This window comes from Tenrec ecaudatus (genome assembly GCF_050624435.1).
Source record: "Tenrec ecaudatus isolate mTenEca1 chromosome 5 unlocalized genomic scaffold, mTenEca1.hap1 SUPER_5_unloc_4, whole genome shotgun sequence".
In the NCBI taxonomy this organism is placed as follows: domain Eukaryota; kingdom Metazoa; phylum Chordata; class Mammalia; order Afrosoricida; family Tenrecidae; genus Tenrec; species Tenrec ecaudatus.
In genome coordinates this window covers 211,211-230,354 of record NW_027457602.1, presented here as the reverse complement: position 1 = coordinate 230,354, position 19,144 = coordinate 211,211, and the positions used below count along the sequence as shown (strand labels likewise).

The following is a 19,144-nucleotide window of genomic DNA, read 5'->3' as shown; positions in this document are numbered from 1 at the left end:
AAGATGACTGCCAGTCTCCGTTTCCTCCTCTCCTCTGCTTTGTGTTTTCTTTCAGGACCAGAAGAAATGATGCATATGTAAGGATAAAAAATTTTCCATTTCCAGAGGAGTTTTCCACCCCCCAATCTACCCGCAGCCTCCTTTGAGCAAGCCAGTAAAAGCTTTTTTTTAATTTTTTTAAACCTGCCTTCTCACTATGGCAATTTCCGGAGCTGCTATGTGGCTGTGTTTAAAAGTCCCCCTTGGGATCCAGAGTGCAATCCATATCACAAAGGCATCCTCCCAGTCCCAAATAGCAATGCAACCTCAATTCAGAAGGTTGTTCTTGTTTCCATAGACCCAGAATGGAGTTTAAGCTGTTGATCTTGACTGTGGTTGTCGCGTCAGCCTCTCATGGGCACCTCATGGGCAGTGGAGCAAACTGTGCCTATCTGTGCTACCACCAGGACTGGGAGAGGAAGCCAACAGTGGTGGGCCATAGGTCAATGTGTGGATGGGGATGATCAGGTCTTTCTTCATTATTCTGTTTCAGTCTGGAAACACCACTGAAGCCTGCTCAGTGTCATAGCAACACACAAACCTTCACTGACAGTCTCGGGCACATTGGCTGCAAATCAAACCCGGGTCTTCCTGGTGAAAGTCGATGAGAGGTCTACCACTGAAGCACCGTGGCCCTCACCTCAAACCAGGGCAGTCATTTCCGGAGTTCAAACCAGACCACAATGCAGGATGACTGAGATTGCCACCAGAATCTGATACTGATGCAGAAAAAAACCTAACTACCATTTTATTGACTCCCAATAGGACAAAGATCTGCCCCTTTGGGGTTTTGAGACTTTAAATCCTTACAGCAGGGGTCGCAACCTGTGGGTCGCGACCCCTTTGGGGATCAAATAACCCTTTAACAGGGGTCATCCAATTCATAACGATAGCAAAATTACAGTTATAAAGTAGCAATGAAAATAATTTTATGGTTGCAGGTGACCACAACATGAACTGTATTAAAGGGTGGCGGCATTCAGAAGGTTGAGAACCATTGCCTTACAGAAATAGACAACCTCATATTTCTCCCACGGACGGGCTAGTCAGTTCAAACCCTTGACCTTGCGATTAGCAGGTTAATGCATAGTCCACTACACCACCAGGGCTCCTAATGATATAATAAGAGATACTATTGTTAGATCTCTCGTGGGAGAAATATACCTCAGTCCTTGGCTTCGCGAGAGAAAGAATTCACTCCGCAGCCTGGATTGTGATCCAAGTGAGTTTTTTGAGAGAAGAAGTTTCAGGTTTACACAGGCACCTCAGGGCCCCTCACCCCTGCACAGCTTGCCTAGAAGCTGCTGGAGAGAAAGTCACTACGTGGGCTCCAGGATCCTGCCTTTTCTTTCTTTTCTTTTTTTTTGAAATCGTTTTATTAGGGGCTCATACAATTCTTATCACAATCCATACATACATCAATTGTGTAAAGCACATTGTACACTCACTGCCCTCATTATTCTCAAAACATTTGCCTCCACATAAGCCCTTGGCATCAATCAAGTCCTCATTTTTACCCCTTCCTCCCCGCTCCCCCATCCCTCAAGAAACCTTGATAATTTGTGAGTGGTGATATTGGGAGGGTAGCGGGAGGGTGGATTGGAAAGAGGGAACCGATTACAAGTATCTACATGTGACCTCCTCCCTGGGGGACGGACAACAGAAAAGTGGGTGAAGGGAGACATCGGAGAGGTCAAGATCCTGCCTTTTCAATTCCTCCATAGGGAGGCATGGTTGATGGTCCTGGTCAACCCCATTGGCTGGATTGAATTCACCTGGCCCAGATGGGCCAATCCAGATGTAACACCCACCTAGGTGTACCACCCCTTCCTGGCCGGAAGTTTGAACCTGAGCATATGTAATGGATGACCCAGTCCCTATGCTAAGCTACCTAACAGTATTTGCAAGATGCCGAGCAATGTTCTAAGCTTTTTGTATATAATAATTCAATTATTTCACTTAACAAGCCTATGTGTGGACTCTATTCTTGCCTCATTTTACAGATGAAAAATCAGTGGCACAGGATGATAAAGTCATGAGCCTATGACCACACAGTGAGGAAGTGGAAAGGAGAGATTTGAACCCAGGCTGCAGAGCCCATGCCTTGGGTGCCTACAGCGCCACATAGGACACAGGAAAGCATGGAGCAGACTCGGCATAAGACCTTAGGGAGTTGGGAGGACTGTGCATGCATGTATGTGCTAGGACTGCATGAGAGTAGCTGCTACTCAGATCCAGAAGAGAATACAAGGCTATTGCAAAAATTATTTTTGCCAAAAGAGGGTGGAATTCTGCATCTTGTGCGAAATCCCCCAACCTGCACATGGCACAGCTACTTCAGAAGGTTCCCAACAATGTGTGCTGTGCGGCAAACCAAACTGAGCTCAGGGGGAGCTGGTCTGTGGGTTTTGTTAGCCAGAAGGTGAGCAGTTTGAACTCACCAGCCACCACTCCAAGGGAGAAAGAGGAGGCTTTCTGCTCCCATGGACTTACAGTCTTTGAAGTGGCAGAGAGCATTTCCAAGCGGCCTATGATTAGGATCTAGGAGGGTGAGGGTGGATGGAGTTGGTTGAGACCTGGCTTCAGGGCATTTCCCAGAAGGGCTTCCTGCAGTGACTCTGCCTTCAGGAATATCTGGTGACCCTGAGGGCAGCAAAGTCCTAAGCACACTCAGGCAGTGGTTCTCAACCTTCCTAATATAGGTCCTCTTGTTGTGGTGACCCCCTGACCATTAAATGATTTTCTTGCTACTTCATCACTGTAATTTTGCTACAGTTATGAATTGGACGAGCCCTGTGAAAGGGTCATATGACTCCCAAAGGGGTCGCAACCCACAGGGTGAGAACCACTGCACTAAGGGTTCCCCTTCCGGGCAGCTCTACCAGTGTCTGATGTGCATAGTTCTGTGAGGTGAGAGAAATGAACTTAGTGTCTGCTTCTGGTGACAGTTGATGTGGGTGGGCTTTCTCCCTATGTCAAATCCCTCTCAAGCCATTTGTCACCACAACATAAAGCAAGAAGAGGAGGCAGCATAGCAGGACGGCAAGCAGAACAAAGATTGAATAAACACAATTCACTTCAATCATGAATCGGGTGCCCTTGAGATGTGAGGAAGACCCCAGTCTAGTGACATTAGATCAGGTTTAGGGATTGAGTGATGGGACCCTCTTGGCTCCCCTCAGCCCCTATCTTGCTTTCCCACTGACCCTGCCCCTTACATCGTGATTGGTCCTTATTCCAGCATGATGGTTGGTTTCATAATCACGACATGTGGGAATGTGTTAGTCGATAGGTTATACAGGCACAGTCTCTGGAATGGGTAAGTGAGGAGGCGCGACTGGTGACATGACTGGTGGAATGGATCATGTGAAGTGATTTGAGATCGTTGTTCAGACCTAATAGGTCATCCAGGCCTCTAGTTGATCCTGGCAGTACTCTAGTTTAAGGAAACAGAATGTTAGGCATTTAAGTCATATTTGAGCTTAAATTTTGAGCAATAGGCTGTGGCTCACAGTGAGAGTCTATGTGGAGACCCTAAATCCATTTTGAGGGGCCACACATTCAGCCACCATTGAGTTCCTTCCTACTGCTGACTGGCAGTAGAAAGCTTGTCCATCAGGCAGTGTGCTTGCGTCCACTCCCCGGGCCAGACTCAGCGATATACGGTCGTGTGCACATCCCAATGAAGGTCCCGCTCATGCTCTCACAGGCCCTCCCGCAACTCCATGAATTGATCCGTCTTCAGGGACAGTTTTGTGACAAAGGTGTTTGTTTTCCATGTCTCATTTAAGCTTTCAGGAGCTCAGGTGGTGATGCTGGATAGTGTTGGACTATTAACAGCAAGGTCGCTGGTTCAAAGCCACTAGTCATTCCACAGGAGAAAGATGAGGTTATTGCTTCCTGTAAAGGTAGCAACTTCAGGATCCCTACACAGAGTCACTATGAGTCAGAGTCAGCAGGACAGAATGGGTGTCATTTTATTTAAGTAACTGTGGCTGTGGGTCCTTCCGACACCATTGGGGCCTCATGCGGATGCTCTCCTTCATCCAGAACAGCGGTTTGTGCCTTTTTCTTGTGTAAAACATAGCAAAGGAGTTCCTAATAAAATATAGTTGAATTGGGAGTCTTTTTTCCCTCAAACAAAGTAAATCCATAAATAGAAATGAGACTATGGTGCTAATAACCAGTTGGAGAGTTGAGAGAGCTGAACTCTCAATCCTGATAGAAACCCATTGTGACTTTAAAAACTTGCTCAAGGTCATCCATAGCCTATGAGGTTGAGTTGAGCAGACACAAAACAGATGTGTTGGGGAGTAATTGTGTACATTAAGTAAACAATTTATCTTTCTAAAGATTCTGTCTAAAACTTACTTTAAATAGTAAGTTTTCCCCTGGGCTAGGGAAAGGTCAGGGAGCTTAACCCCCTAGTATCCACCCCCTCTCAGCATTCATCATGTTAGGCCAGAGGAGCCAAATCACACCCACTACCCAGGGAGCACTGCTTCCAAAAGCCCATTGCCTGTGCCGGGGCAGAGGGCAGGTACCCGGACCAGAAATGCTGACGGAGTGGAACCAGCGGGCTCAGCCCCCAGCTTCCTGAGAGAGCAGCTGTGATGGTTCACTTTTGGAAAAATGTCAATGCATGACTTGGGCAGCACGAAAAGCAGATGTGCAGAGGTTGTTCGCTGTATTCCAGAAGTTCCCACACTCTCCGGAGGCTCCTTGGCTCAATGGCAGGAAGCCGTTGGTGGCTTCCACCTTCAATCCCAAAAGGCCACTGCCGTCCAGTGGATTCCAACCACAGTGACCCTATATGGAGTTTTCAAGACTGTAAATCTTCATGGGAGCCAGCAGTCTCATTGTCCTCCTTGGGACAGGGAGCTAGCAGCCCGTTTCACCTCCAGCACCCCTTCCTCTCTAATTCTGGATCCAGTCCCTCCAAATATCCTGCCCTGCCCTTGTCTAGGCTTCTTAAATGCGTTCCATGCTGCTTATGTTAGTCTGGGTGCCTTAGCGAAACAAATCCACAGAAACGCGTATGTATAAGAGAGAGTTTTATGTAAAGGGTGAGTGCACATCAAGAAAACATGCCCACATTTGCTTATGCACCCGCTTTGTCTTCAGCGATCATGTTGGGGTAGGCTGGTGTGCTTTTTCCATGTGGGCTTTGTTGTTTCTTAGCTAGATGGCCCCTTGTTTATCTTCCAGTCTTTAAGACCCTGGACACTATATCTTTTGATAGCCGGGCCCCAGGGTGCTTAACCAATACACCACAAGGGTTCATTAGCATGTGACTTATCTCCTGCCATTCACACTAGATGCTCAAAATAGCAGGAAACCAGGTTTCTCCTTTGTGGACACACCAGGTACTGACAGAACCAAGAACAGAGACATGCTTAGTTATATATCTTGACTATCATTAGCATATTATATGCCAGGCAATCTGTAAGCCTTCGCTCCCCTGACCTCTCACAGCCTCGGTAAATTGAAGCTAATAAAAGTAGTGCTCTCACAAGCTTGGTAGGAGATTAAACAACTCACATAAGGGTACACAGCCTATCAACGAGGAGGCGAGATGAGGCAGTGTGTGGCTGCTGAACCCACACCCTTCACAACACCTCCATTAAAATGACTGAGGGCTATGAGGAACCAGACAGAAGCAGGTTCACAGCCCAGATTGAGTCAATTTAACTGCCTATTGTGCCTGACCCTTCTATCTCTGATCTTAGAAATGGGGTTAACAACAACAAAACACTGTAGAAGAAATGTCCAGCAGATGACAGGCACGCGATTAAACAACAAAAAATAAATCACTTAAGTTGAAATTCGAGCTCCTGGAAACCCCTCACATGCGTGCAGAGAAGGATTGGGCCCCATGTGGTGTTTCCAGTGCCCCCGTCCTTCCCCCCTAAAATGAGCAGTTGATAAGGTAATGCCTGGATTGTCCCAAGCCCCAGACTGTGGAGAACTAAAGGAAAACCCAGCATTATGAATCTTTGAGCACAGCCCTGCTGGGAAACCGCCCTGCAGTCACTTGTTGAAGACTGGAGGAGGGACAAGAGTAGGGAGAAGAACGAGGACTGAATGTGACACATAAGCAGGGGTGGCCTACATTCCATAAAGGAAAAAACTCAAGGTCTGCTTTTCTGGTGCCGGAAAGTTAAAACCCATCTGGTGCAGTTGAAAAGGTGTGTGTGTGTAGTGGGGGGGGGGTGTTAGGGAGGAGGGGCGATGAGTCCAAAGGATGAACTCCATCTGCAATTGTGTCCTCAACTGCTTTCCCCTGCTAGCCACACGATATTTGTGGCTGGCCTGCCCTGCTTTTGTTATCAAGCCCAGAGAGGGCAAGAGACTAGCTCGAAGTCACACTGCAAGTTGGCAGCAGAATCAGGCCGAGAACTCTGGATGCTTAGAAAGCTTCACACAGACCTGAGAAAGTACCAAGGGAAGACCTGTTCGCTAACTGGGCAGCACTCACTGCATGCCAGCGCTGTTCCAGTGCCCCAGCCAGGGCATTGCTCCCTGTGTCCGTGTGTCTTCAGTGATGCACACAGGTGACGGATTGGCTTTTAATAGCATGCTTGGAAGGTTGAGGCCACCCAGCGGCACGTAGAAAGAAGGGCCTGCAAATCTACTTCAGACCAAGCAGCCTTTCAAGACCCTGGGGAGCACAGTTCTTCTTGGACACACAAGGAGGCCAGGAGTTGAAGTTGATTCCATGATGTAGTTGATTCCATGGTTCTAGCTATACCTAGAGTCACATCCACATTCATGTTTATATCTCTTCACTCCATGGGGTGTTCATGGCTCCAACTCTTCTGAAGCAGACCACCAGGATTTTGTTTAAGAGGCCTCTGGATAGGTTTGAACTGCCAACCTTTTAGTTTGTAGCTGAGTGCTAAACAACTTGTGCCATGCAGGGTGCTAAGCTCAGAAACTCAGTCGGTGCTTCATGATCTCAGTTGGAATTATAGAGAGGGTCAGTGATGACCCATTGACTGCTGGGTAATTGTTGATGTAGTCTCCCTGTGCAGACATGTAAAGTACCTGAAAACTTAAAATCCAACTCATTGAGTGCATCATCCTGCCGTGCGCCAGCCCAGCAGCATGCTCTGCTGGGGACATTTGGCCATGCCTGGAGACATTCTGAAGAAGGGAGTCCCACTGCCATCTAGTGGGCTGAGACCAGGGATGCTCGCTTAGCATCCTGGTGCAGGGAACAACACAGCCCCACAAGAAGGATGTTGGCCAAAATGTCAGCAGAGCTGCCACTGGGAAAATTGTCTAGTCCAAGCGCTGACCTTCGTAGGGGAAGAAAGCCAATCCAGAGCAGCTAAGTGACCTGCTGTGGGTTGCACAGCCTGATTCCAAGCCCAGTACTATACCCAAAGCTGTTACCACGCCCAAAATTAAACAGCAATAGCTGCCCAAAGGCCTCTTAGTTTGAGGACCAAGTAAGACAGTAAATGAGAAAGCCCTTTGACAAATGTGGCATGCTGCACAAACATGAGATGTTATTACCCAGGATCTTTTGATATATGTAAATAGATCTTGTACCAGGTCAGTTAATTTTCCAACTGCTCTATCTGAGCTTTCAGATGGCAGCACCTCTGTCCAACCCAGGAAAGGACTCCTGTGCATGCTGAGCAGCCCTGGAAAGCCTCATGCCTGGCTTCTCCCACCCCTCAGCTAATCTCCAAATGATTAATAAGGGCTCTCACTATGTTGTGGCTCCCAGCTGACAGATACTAGGCTATCAATGCATTCGTATCACCTCCTTCATGCCAGAGGGACTCAGTTATTCGAGGGGTTCCAAGGAGGACCCAGCCTGAAAGAGAAACGGGCGAGAGAGAGGAGCGAGACCAAGCAGATTCTTGTCAAGGTCTGAGTTTATTGCTACACAAGCCTCTCTATAAAGGGTGAGGCAAACAAGGGAGTTCAAAGGGGAGATAAAAAAAAGGAAGGGCGGGGGTGTAGAGCACACAGGGCAGGCGGCCGCAAGTCTGCAGTTGGAATGTCCGGTGCTGGAGCAGACAAGGGTGGGCCATCTGGTGTGTGTCAGGGTAGAGATAAGGTTGAGGTGACGTGGCTTTAGCCCTGCTGGGCAGGCAATATGGCCTTGGTTTTGTCAGGCTGATTATGTCCGGTTCCCAACATGAGAGAAGCCAGGAATATCTCCTCTCACAACTGTGCAGCAAACGAGATCAGATCTCCCAATCTGATTTTCAGCCCTCCTGTCTTTCCAAGTGAAGTGGATGGTCCATTTCACGTTGTCTCAAGTCTTTGCACATTGCATGCCAACATTGCGACACAGGGCGCGGCTGTGGGTCTTAGTAGACAAAGCCCCCACCCAGAACCCTGCCCCCAGAGCTCCTTAGTCACCCTTCACAACGCAGGTCCAGGCCGGGCTCCACACTGCAAGGCGATCAACCCTGACCCTCCAGTGTGGCCGTCCTCACACGCTCCCACATCCACCTAGAAGGACTGGAGATGAGAGATTCCGGAAGCTCCCTGCCTCATCTGCCTCCCTCCCCAGAGTGACAGAGCAACTGTAACTGATTAGGCAGGATGCAGCCTCATTCCCAGTCCCCACCCTCTCTGGGAAAGCAGGGCTGTCTGGCACCTCATCCAAGGCCTTTCCCCTGTGATCTCATTACTGAGTAGCTGCTCCTCTACCACCCACCTCCGTCACCTCATCTAAATACAGGGGAGATGAGTATGTCTTCTTTGCTGCTCCTTCCCTGAGTCCACCCCAGGAGCTCCCTGAACAGATCATCAATCACTTCTCATTACACCTGCAGCAGCCGTCAGATACTGCTGAACAGAGACAGGCGCCTCCCCTGCTGCTGCCAGGCTCCAGTGCACATGTGCACACACACGTGCACACACATTGTACAGGCCCACTCACATGGACACACAAGCATGCACACCCATGTGCACAAACTTTGTTCAGAGGTGGGAATTCTGCCCATTTTAGCCTCTAATATTGCAATCAGAGAGTGATAGAACAATGAAAGATGAAGGTGGATGAAGGAAGATCTATTTATTCCCTTACTTGTTACATAACCATTCAGGGCTCTTTTTTTATCCGTACAAACACACCACCACCACCATCAACAATCATCAAGTAGCTGTCATGTATGCAGTGCTGCCCTATTCAAGGCGGTGCTGAGTATGTGAGGAGGATTCTCTCTAAAGCACAGCTCTGAGGAAGTCTGTCTCCTTCGCACTTTTACACACGCTGGGAGAGGAGCCTGCAGGAGGCTCCGTGCGTTGGGTGAAGCCACACGATGAGTGAGGAGACCGAGTGTGAAGCCAGGGGAATGAGAGCGCAGAGTTCACCACTTCACCACCATGCTGGTGTGCACAATCGATGAAAGGGTGGCTGCCAGCTGCAGGACAGAAAAAAAGTAAAGCATGTAACTTGTGGTTTTAGCTCTGGCTTACTTCCAAAAGGAATTGTTTTTGTTGTTCTAAAAAGCTTTATACCAAAAAAAAAAGAAAGCTTTTTACCTCTATAAAAACAAAAGGTTACTGCTGTCAAGCACCTTCAGACTCAAGCCAGAGGAGAGCTCTCCCAGTGGGCTTCCAAGCTGTAAATCTTCACAGAAACACAGTACCTCCTGTGGAGTAGCTGGTTGGTTCAAGCCAGCAACCTGGCAGTTAACAAGTATGTCCCTTGTACCTGTAATACCTGTATAAAGTGTATTAAATATGAACTACTCCTGGTGTGTAATTTTAAATTGAATTATTGTGCCTGGAACTTTTTTTTTAATAGCTAAGAACGGTGAAATCAGACTCCTTTAGATGTTATGAGAAGAATAGACACTACACAGGGCTTGGACCCAACCCAGCTTAATTCAAAGGAAGGCAGATTTATTTTCTTCTGCTTCCCAGAAGGTTCCTCAGCAGAACGTTTAGCTATGGAAATTGTTTAGCTATGGAAAAGAGCAATCTCCTCTTGGGAAGATTCTGGTAGAAAGGGGCTTTGGTTACATATCCAGCTCAACCCAGCCCCAGAGCCCTCGTCATGTTTTATTTTGTTTTGCCCTTGACACTGATTGTCTTGGGAACTGTGGCCCCCGAGCAATGGCCAGGAAGTCAGGTCTTCTTGATGTAAATCCTCTAATATCCCCTACAATGATTTTCAGTGCCAATGGTAAGGCCCGCCTAGTGGCTGCCACATGCCCCTGAGCAGACACGTCAGAGCAGATGAGAGCATGAGACAGCATTTAAGAGAATGGTAGGCTGGCCTTGACTTAGCTGTTTGGCCTCTCCTCAGAAGTCATTTGTGACACTGACTGTCATGGGTTTCATTAAGAACAAGTCTATCTCTACCAAAGAAAACTGCAAGGTAAGAGGACTTTCAGCTCCAGCTACATATGTCTCCAAACTTACTTACATATTGTCCTGTTTTCAGAAGAAAAAAAATTTACTCAGTGCCTCCCGGGCAAATAAAAACTTTGGTACTACAACCTACAATCCCAGATAAAGTGTAGGTATCTGCTTTGGCAGCTCCCCTGGATCGAGCTGCTCCAGTAGCTCTCCACAAAAACCCTGTGAAGAGATGATCAGGCAGGATAGCCTAGTCTGTTCTGCAGAAAGAAGCTACCCCTGGAACCTCAGGGGCTTAAAATCTAGAAGTTTATTCTTGTTCATGCAAATTCTGACACTGGAAGGGCAATTCTACAGGGTGTTTGTCCTGCACACCGTCCGTCAGTGATTCGGGCTGCTTCACAAATATGGTGCCACCAGATCAAAAGGTGGATTCCAGGTCATCACAGAAGAGGAAGAGAGAAGTGGGGGTTGTGGATCAGTCTTTACATGCTTTGACACTTTAGTTGACATAGATCGCTGGATAGGGCTGCTTATATAAAGGTTATCAGTTCAAACCACCTAGCTGTACCACAAAAGGAAGGAGTCATCTGTTTTCATAAAGGGTACAGCCTAGCCAACCTCATGCAACAATTGTACTCTGTACCACAAGGGGTGAGCATGAGTCAGAACTGACTTGAAGGCAACAGGATTTGGGTTTTTTTTTGTTTGTTTGTTTGGTTGGTTGGTTGATTGGTTTGGTTTGGTGAGTGGGAGGTGGTTCTACCTACAGCATATTAATCTGAAGTAGTCACTTTAGGTTTTTTTGTTTGTTTTTTGAGAGATGTGGAAAAGCTCATTGGCTTTAATGGGGAGTTAACTCTGCCGCAGACGGCCTCCTCAAAATTTCCCTCCCGCTTCAGAAACTAGCAGAGATTTTCAATGAAGGAGCCTGCTGGCACCCGCTGGACATCTCCTTGCAAGATCAGTCCTTTGGAGCCATTGGGAGGGAGAAAAAAGAGACTTTTATTCCTGTAAAGAATTCCAGCCCCAGAAATCCTGAGGGGGAAATTCTGCCCTGTCCTCTCGGGTCACTATGAGTCCGAATTGAATTTATGGCTATGAGTTGAGTTGTAATTCCATTCACTTACTGCTATTGACAGGTTGCTAGATTAGGGCTTGTCTTCCCAAATGCCAGCACTAAACGAAATTGAGCTGTCCAGGCCACAACAAAGGGGTTGGAAATACATCAGGCACACTCATTAGACACCTATGGCAAAATTCAGAACTGAGCATGCTCTGACCCAAGTCATGTAGACCCAGGTGGAAGGTCCACCTGGTCATACAGAATAGGACTTCACAAAAGTGCACCGAAATCAACCAATACGATCGACCAATGTCCTCCAGTGGTGTTGGGAGGTGATAGAAGTAGGCCTGGGCTCCTTGTCACCCTCCCTTGTTCACGTGCTCTGCAAGTGGAGGGTGAGGCCCTTGGGGGTTCCTGCCGTGGCTCCTCAGCTGGTTCTGCACTCCTGCTCAGGTATTCCTCCCATGAAACCGCCATATTCAGCTGCAAACTTTCCCCACCCCTGCCATGCAGCCCGGCGTGCTTTCCGGAGATACTGGGGACTTTTGGGGACTGCGATACCTGAAACTTTCTTCCATAACATTCACTTGGATTTACAAAACTGCTTCTGCCATATGAATTCTTTCAGCGTTGCTAAGCAAGAACTGAGGTCAACCACCCCAGAAACCTAACACTATCAAGTCAATTCTGACTTATATCAATCTAGGGGGTCCTCAAACTATGGCCTGCGGGCCGCATGGCCCTCAGAGGACATTTATTCAGCACGCCGGGTGTTTTTGCCCCGTTTTTTTTTAACTTCAAATTAGGTATGTGCAGTGCGCATAGGCATTTGTGCATAGTTTTATTTTTAAACTATCATCCGGCCCTCCAGCGGGTTTGAGGGACAATGAACTGGCCTGCTGTTTAAAAAGTTTGAGGACCCCTGAAAGGACAACGTAGAACTATGCCTGTGGGTTCCCGAAGTTCTAAATCTTTACAGGAGCTGAGAACCGCATCTTTCTCTGTGAGCCACTAGCGGATTCCAACTGGCCGGCCTCATGGTCACACACATTCCACCAGGCTCCTTGAGCCTTAACTTGATAATTTAATGAAATGATACTTCTCCAAGTCACACTGTATCATGGTCTATAATCTTGCTATTCTAATATCAAATTTAAAATAAGGAATATAGTTAAGCTCCAAATCCATAAGCAATAAGATCATTGAATCTCTTTGGACACTATTACTTAAAAAAAGAAAAAACTCTGTTCAATTATTTTCAGCACAGAAAAGCTTCCAGCGTTTACAGCTTAGTATTTAATTGCTTTTTCTCTTCTTCTTTTGCATTGGTGAATCATTTTGAGCTTATAATAATGTCAAAATAATAGTTTCCAGAGCCTCCAGGCATTCACTGTGTAATGATCATTTAAAAGATTTCTTGGTTAGAGGGTCCTCAAAAGAATAAAAAGCGTGTCCGCATCCCTGGTCATTTCTATATTCAAAAGAAGAAATTGCTCATCAAATGCTACAAGCCAATTTCTTTCTTCAGCCAAACTGCCCATTTTAGCATCACTGAATTAAGCAAATGGTTCTACATTTCAAAGTCAACAATGATACTCTTTTCCCTTTAACACGAGCATCTTAAACAGCTCAAAAAGTAGTCGAGCTCTTTATTATGGCTTTTCCTGAGAAAGCTGTTTCGTTGTTTATTTTATTTATTCATCTAGACTTTCATGTTAAGATTTGTGTATTTTAAGTTCTGCTAGTCAGGACATTTTAAACGGAGCCAGATTTTTTTTTATACTTTGTCTTTTAAAATATAATGAGACTGAGCAGTACATCCCTTAATAAAATATAAAGTCTTCCTATTTCTGTTTGTTTGTAATTTCCCTAAGGATAACTCTTAAAGTAGTAAAACCAAAACCCCCCATAATGAATTACATTTGGTCTACTGGGGGTTGTGGCCAACCTTTAGATAGAAAAATCCAGAGACTCCCTTCTGCATCTCCTTTCCCAACCAAACCCCGGTGGCTGGAGGCCGGAAGGAAGAAAGAGGCTGGGCTGCTGGGGCAGGGTGGGGAAGGGGTAACCTTGCAGATTATTTCAAATTCTACTCTGAAGGCAGAAAGTTATCCCAATGAGATAGCTAGAGATTCACTTCCTTAGAAAAAGATTGAAATTAATGTGTCCCTTAGAAAAGCCAAAGGAAAAAAGTCGTTATTAATTTAGGCAATTGAAGAACTTTGAAAGCCATGTCTAGTACATAAAAACACCTGTCCCTAGAGCCCATCGGCCTAGGAAACTGAATTTTTATACCATGTAAAATAAAGGAAGGTCATTTCTTAGACTTGCTCAACAGAAGATTGTCATTTTAAACCGGTTACTGTAATGAGAAGCTGGGTTTTCGTAAAAAGGACTGAATGCTTGAGTCAGTGTGAAATGAAATTAGAGATGCATGTTCTGCGCATGGCAGCATTTCCGGAGGAGTCTGTGTTCCCGTGACTGCTCTCAATCTGTCTCGTGCCTTCTGGGAAACTCACAGCGTGGTGCCCACATCTAGTCTCTCGGACTTTCTTGCCAGCTTTGGAAAGGTGTTGAGTCTGTTGGATCTGCTGCACAGAGACAGCATGCAAGTGGACCCTTCCCACATTCCTCAGAGAGCAGCCCCCCAGTGTAAAGCTGTGGGTGAGGTTTGATGACCTTTGCCCCTTCATCATCCCGCATTCTTTGACGGACCCAAGCGCTCCCCCGAGGCATTACCGGAGAAGCAGCTACCCCATAGTTTCCAGATGGTGGGTATCAGCCTGTGTGCTCATTGGGATTGCCAGAGAGCTGTCCAAAAGACATCTTTGTCCCATCTCCACTGAGTCCGATTTTATTGGTCTGGAATGCAGCCTAGGTGCTTGGATTTTTTTCTCTCTCATAAGTTTTTATTGTGAATTGGGTGAAGGTTTACCAAGATCATCAGTTTTTTATTCAACAATTCATACACATTGTGTTTTATGCCACTTATTGCAATCTCCACAATATAATATGACTTATTCCACTCCCTACTTATGTCTTCTGTTTCCCTTCCTCCTCTCTTCCTACCCTTCTGAACTTGGGCCTTGGATTAATACTGCCCTTTTGAGATCAAATGGTTTGCTGTTTTCAGGTTTGTGTGCCTCACTTGTGTAATTGCTCCCATTATAGACCAATCTATTATTTGGCTGAATATTGAACCACAGGTAGGAGTTCATTTTCAAACTTAGTGAATAAGGACCATCATTTCAGAGGTTCTGTTAGTCCCTATCCAGCCAATAAGCCTGGTCTCTTTTATGACTGTGAATTTTGCTTCACTATCTAGGACCTTTTGATGTGATCCCTTTCAAAGAAGTTGGAATTGATAGTTGGAGATCATCTAGTTATTCTGTGCTCAGAGTCATGAAGTCTAATGTTCATGTGGTCCACTCACCACTCTTTCCTCCAGAGTGAGGGTGACAATACTTGCCACCTAGATGGCCACTTGTGAGCTTCTGAGATCCAGCTGCTACTCACCAGCGTGGATGTCGACCATAGTCTTTACAGTCTAGGTAATGACAATTGTCCTTGGTGTCCTTCACAACTATAATCCCCAGCCCCCAAGCCCAATAAAGCACTCCCTCCAGTTGTTCGGTTATGCCTAAGGAGTTTTGATAACTTCATCTTCTGTGTGCTCCGGAATATTCAATTCCCTGGATGATCAGAATGGTCAGTCAGGGCTCAGAATCTTGGTGTTAAGGCTCCTGGTGAGATCCTGGCACATCAGACACAGAGGTTGTGAGGCTAGAGGATGGGCAGAAGGGGATCATACTGAGTCTAACAAGGAAAGAAAAGGAAATGAAGGATATAAGCAATTAAAAGCAAGCGCATAAATAGATACAAATACACAGATGGCCCTTGCAACATTATTCCCAATCTCGCAAACGTGTCAACGGTCTAAATACCCATCAATAGGTGAATGGATAAGTCAAACATGTTGCCTATGGTATATACAATGGACTACTACTCAGCCATAAAGAGAAATGAACTCTTGACACAGGCTACAAGAGGAATGAACCTCATAAGCATTATGCTGAGTGAAATAAATCAGCTTCAAAAAGGACACATTTTGCTTAATTCCACTTACAAGAAATATCTAGGCTAGGAAAATGAATAGAGACAAACATATCCCAATTGTTTCCAGGGATAGGTAGGAAGGTAAGTATGGTTGTTACATAATGCCATGTCAATTGGACAAATAAGTGAGGTGGAGTCTTTCTTATACCTATATGAGTGTCCTTGGATTTATTTCTCTAGTCAACCCAGCCTAACCCAGTAGGGCCTGGAGGGGAAGTGCCATCCCTGAGACGATACTGAGCTTCCATAAGGGTGATGACATAATTTTGGAATGGGTAAGGATGATAATATGAACAACATGCAGAATGCCACTTAGTTATAATCTTGTAGAGCGTGGAAGTGACGAATGTTTTGATGCATGTATATTTAGTACGATTTTTAAAGAGTGTACGCAAAAGAGCAATATGGCAAGTCTGTGTTGCCATTTGCTGTTGCTCAGCTAAAAGCGATTCGGGCCTGTGTAGTCCAAAGGGAACCACAGAGGCTCAGGAGGAAAGCTGGTACCATCTCCAACTAAGACTTGTCTGACCAAATGCAGAGTCTCCCTTCAAGTAACTGACAGGTCAGAGGCAGCTCATCTCTGCTGCAGAAGCAATGATTTGTCTCAATTCCCAGACCACTGTCACAACCATGTCTTGTTGCCCTCGGTGCCCCCCTTCCCCACCACAATAAGTCACTAGAAAGCCATGCTTCATTTAAAAACAAACAAATAAACCCCTTCTGCCTCCATCCTGGCACTGTTTCAGCTTATTTAGCATCATAACATATGTCATCTGTTTCCCTAAACAATCTAACATGGACATGGCACGATGGGACTGATGAGTTAGGCAAATGAGAACCAGCCTGCCCTCTGAACACACACGATGGCATTTGACTTGCTGTCAGTAGATGCTGTCGCGTTTCTTCTCCTCTTTCCTGGAAAATAAATACAGAAAAGAAAGAGGACATGAAAAGGGCTGCAAGATGTTTAGCTCTGGTCTTTCTAGAAAGTGTAGAAAAAAAGTATGTGACCCCTGCCTGCCTTTAGATGCCCCACTCCTCTGGCTAACAAGGATTGCGCACTGACCATGGACAAGACATCTGGATCTGGGGGGAGGATATAACAATTGCCCCCACCAGCAAAGAGTTTCCAGATTTACGGGACTGCACAGGCCAGGGAGCAGCTCATAAAAAGAACAAGAAGAATCGCAAAGGAGGGTGTGCTCCAGCACCACTTCGTCCAGCTGCAGACACATGAAGGCAAAGTTTCCTTTGCTTTCAGTCAAGTTTATGATTTCCGCGGCATCCCTTACCAACACCTTCACAAAGATCTAGGTTCTTGGGTTGTTTCGTTCCAGGGCGGACATCACCTTGGTAAAGCCACACTCTAAGGACAGCTCATGGTCCAAGAATTCCACCTATATGTTTTGAAAGGGGCCATGTTAAAACCCCTGGCTCAGACTTTCAGGACTGGGCACAATACAGCAAACCCACCATGGGGACAGCAGGATTTGGTAACACTCTCATCTCCATCACAACCTGGACCTGGCAAAGCTATTTTCTTCCACTCACCATCTTTCAATCAATATTTACTCAGCTATTAGTTGCTCCCCAGGCTCAGCATCAGAAAAGTGTTCAAACGTTACCTAATTGTCCATCTAATGGTAGAGGTCTGTGCAAGGGATATGAGAGCAAGAGGCTCAGAGATGATCAGTGGGTAACGAGAGAGGGATTCACCTTTATCATTTGTAGAAAGCCCCTGGCAGACTTTCCCTGGAGCAAGCAAATAAAGCTGCTCCCGGCTCAGCTCCATTCCTGATCTGGTCTTGCCATGAGACTATCCAGGCTTTGTCCCAACCCCACGTTCTGGAAACCACGAGTGGAAGGAGGTGGATCTTGGGGATACCATGGAAAAGAATGGGCATTGCACAACACTTCATTGTACTCATATGGAGCTTATACAAAGGCCAAGAGATAGAACCAGGTGAGACTGTGAACAGGACAAGGTGATACTGCATGGTTTAAAATCAGAAAAGGTGTGCATCAGGGTTGTATCCTTTCACTGTTTTTATTCCATCTGTATGCTGAGCAATTTATACAAGAAGCTGGCCTATGTGAAAAAGAACATGGCATCAGGATTAGAGGAAGACCCAAGTAATGTCATTAGGAACATTTTCTCACTAAAAATTTTAGGTCATGGCATCAAAAAAGTGTCATTTTAACCTAAATGGGTTTTTAGACCAGTGAAATAACAGCGAGAGTGAGTCAGCATTGTGCACAGAATTGAGCGATACTGGTTCTTTGGGAAATTCATAATCCAACACTGACACTGCTGAGATAAAGGATGACAGTGAGGAAGATTCTACACCTGAGCTCTGTGATGGGCCAACGTGGTGCTCTACTCTCTTCAGGAATGGATGAGCCAGCTCCACCAAGATTCCCCTTTACTGGAGCACCTGCTATGTATGTAGACGTTGAACACAAGAACGCTTTGGCGTTCCTACAATGATTTCTGACCGATGAGGTCATCGAAAAATTGATTATGATAGCCCGGAGGTTTACTTTCAGGTTTTAACCCCTCTTCAGTTAATTTCTGTGCATGGGGGAAGGTTTGGGGCTTGCTTCATTTTCCTACATACGGTATCTCAGTTTGTCCAACACCATTTGTTGAGCAAGCAGAATTTGTCCCTTTGGATATTTCTGTGTCCTTTTTCGAAGGCTAGTTTCCTGTTGACTGGTGAATATATGTGTAGCTTTTCTGTTCGAATCCATTGATCTATATACCTCTCAGTGTACCAATACACTGCTCTCCCTTAGGGAAAAACAACAACAAAAGTTGTATGAGCCCCTATATAATGATTTTTTTTTAATGGACGATGAACTATTTTCCAGGCCAGCACTATCCTATGTTTGAGCACATTGCTGCAGCCACTGTGTCAATCCATCATGCCTTATAGCCTGCGGTACTCATGTTCAGGTATAGTGTTCTGCCATTCACAAGGTTCACACTGGCCAGTTCTTTCAGAAGTGGAAGACCAGGTCCTCCTCCCTCGTCTCTCTGTCTGGAAACTGCTGAAGTCTACCTGCAGTGAGTGACCCAGCAGGCATTTGAACTACTGGCTGCAAAATTTCCACCATTACAGCCAAATGCAGGCCACCACAGTACAACAGACAGTAACAGCATCTTAACACCACACAAAGGCTCCTCCCTGGGGAGACCACGTGTTCAGGCAATTGCTGCTGTTACACATGTAAGTGGGGGCTACATGAAGTCGCACCATCTCCTGTGGCCCTTCCAGGAACAGGCCATTCTGCTGTTGTTTCTACTGGACTTAGGCTCAGCTGCCAACCTGCCCTCTGCACGCATTCTTCTCCTTACCCTTCCATGTCACCTTCTCTTTGCCCAAGTCAATACTGCTGGTCAGTCACCTACTGGTGGATGCTTGCTTCTGAAGTTTCTGAACCACATTTCCCCATGGTTATGAGACATTGCTGCTGCCACTGCGAGCATTTAACAGGTTACTTTACACCTTCAATGAGAAATCTAGGGGAATAGAAAGAAAGCTTCTTCTTTCTCCCAAGGAGTGGGTGGTGGTTTTGAACCGTTTC

The 19,144-nt window shown here is 46.1% G+C and overlaps 2 long non-coding RNA genes across 3 annotated transcripts in view; both read right to left on the bottom strand.

Annotated features, from left to right (window-relative positions):
- LOC142435873 (uncharacterized) overlaps window positions 1-19,144 on the bottom strand; it is a 375,388-nt gene that overhangs the window by 342,601 nt on the left and 13,643 nt on the right. The window lies entirely within an intron of this gene.
- LOC142435877 (uncharacterized) lies at window positions 7,911-17,843 on the bottom strand. The gene is made up of 2 exons (XR_012781632.1): window positions 16,417-17,843; window positions 7,911-15,256 (listed from the first exon to the last, which is right to left on the bottom strand). It is a non-coding gene; the product is annotated as an uncharacterized LOC142435877 (long non-coding RNA).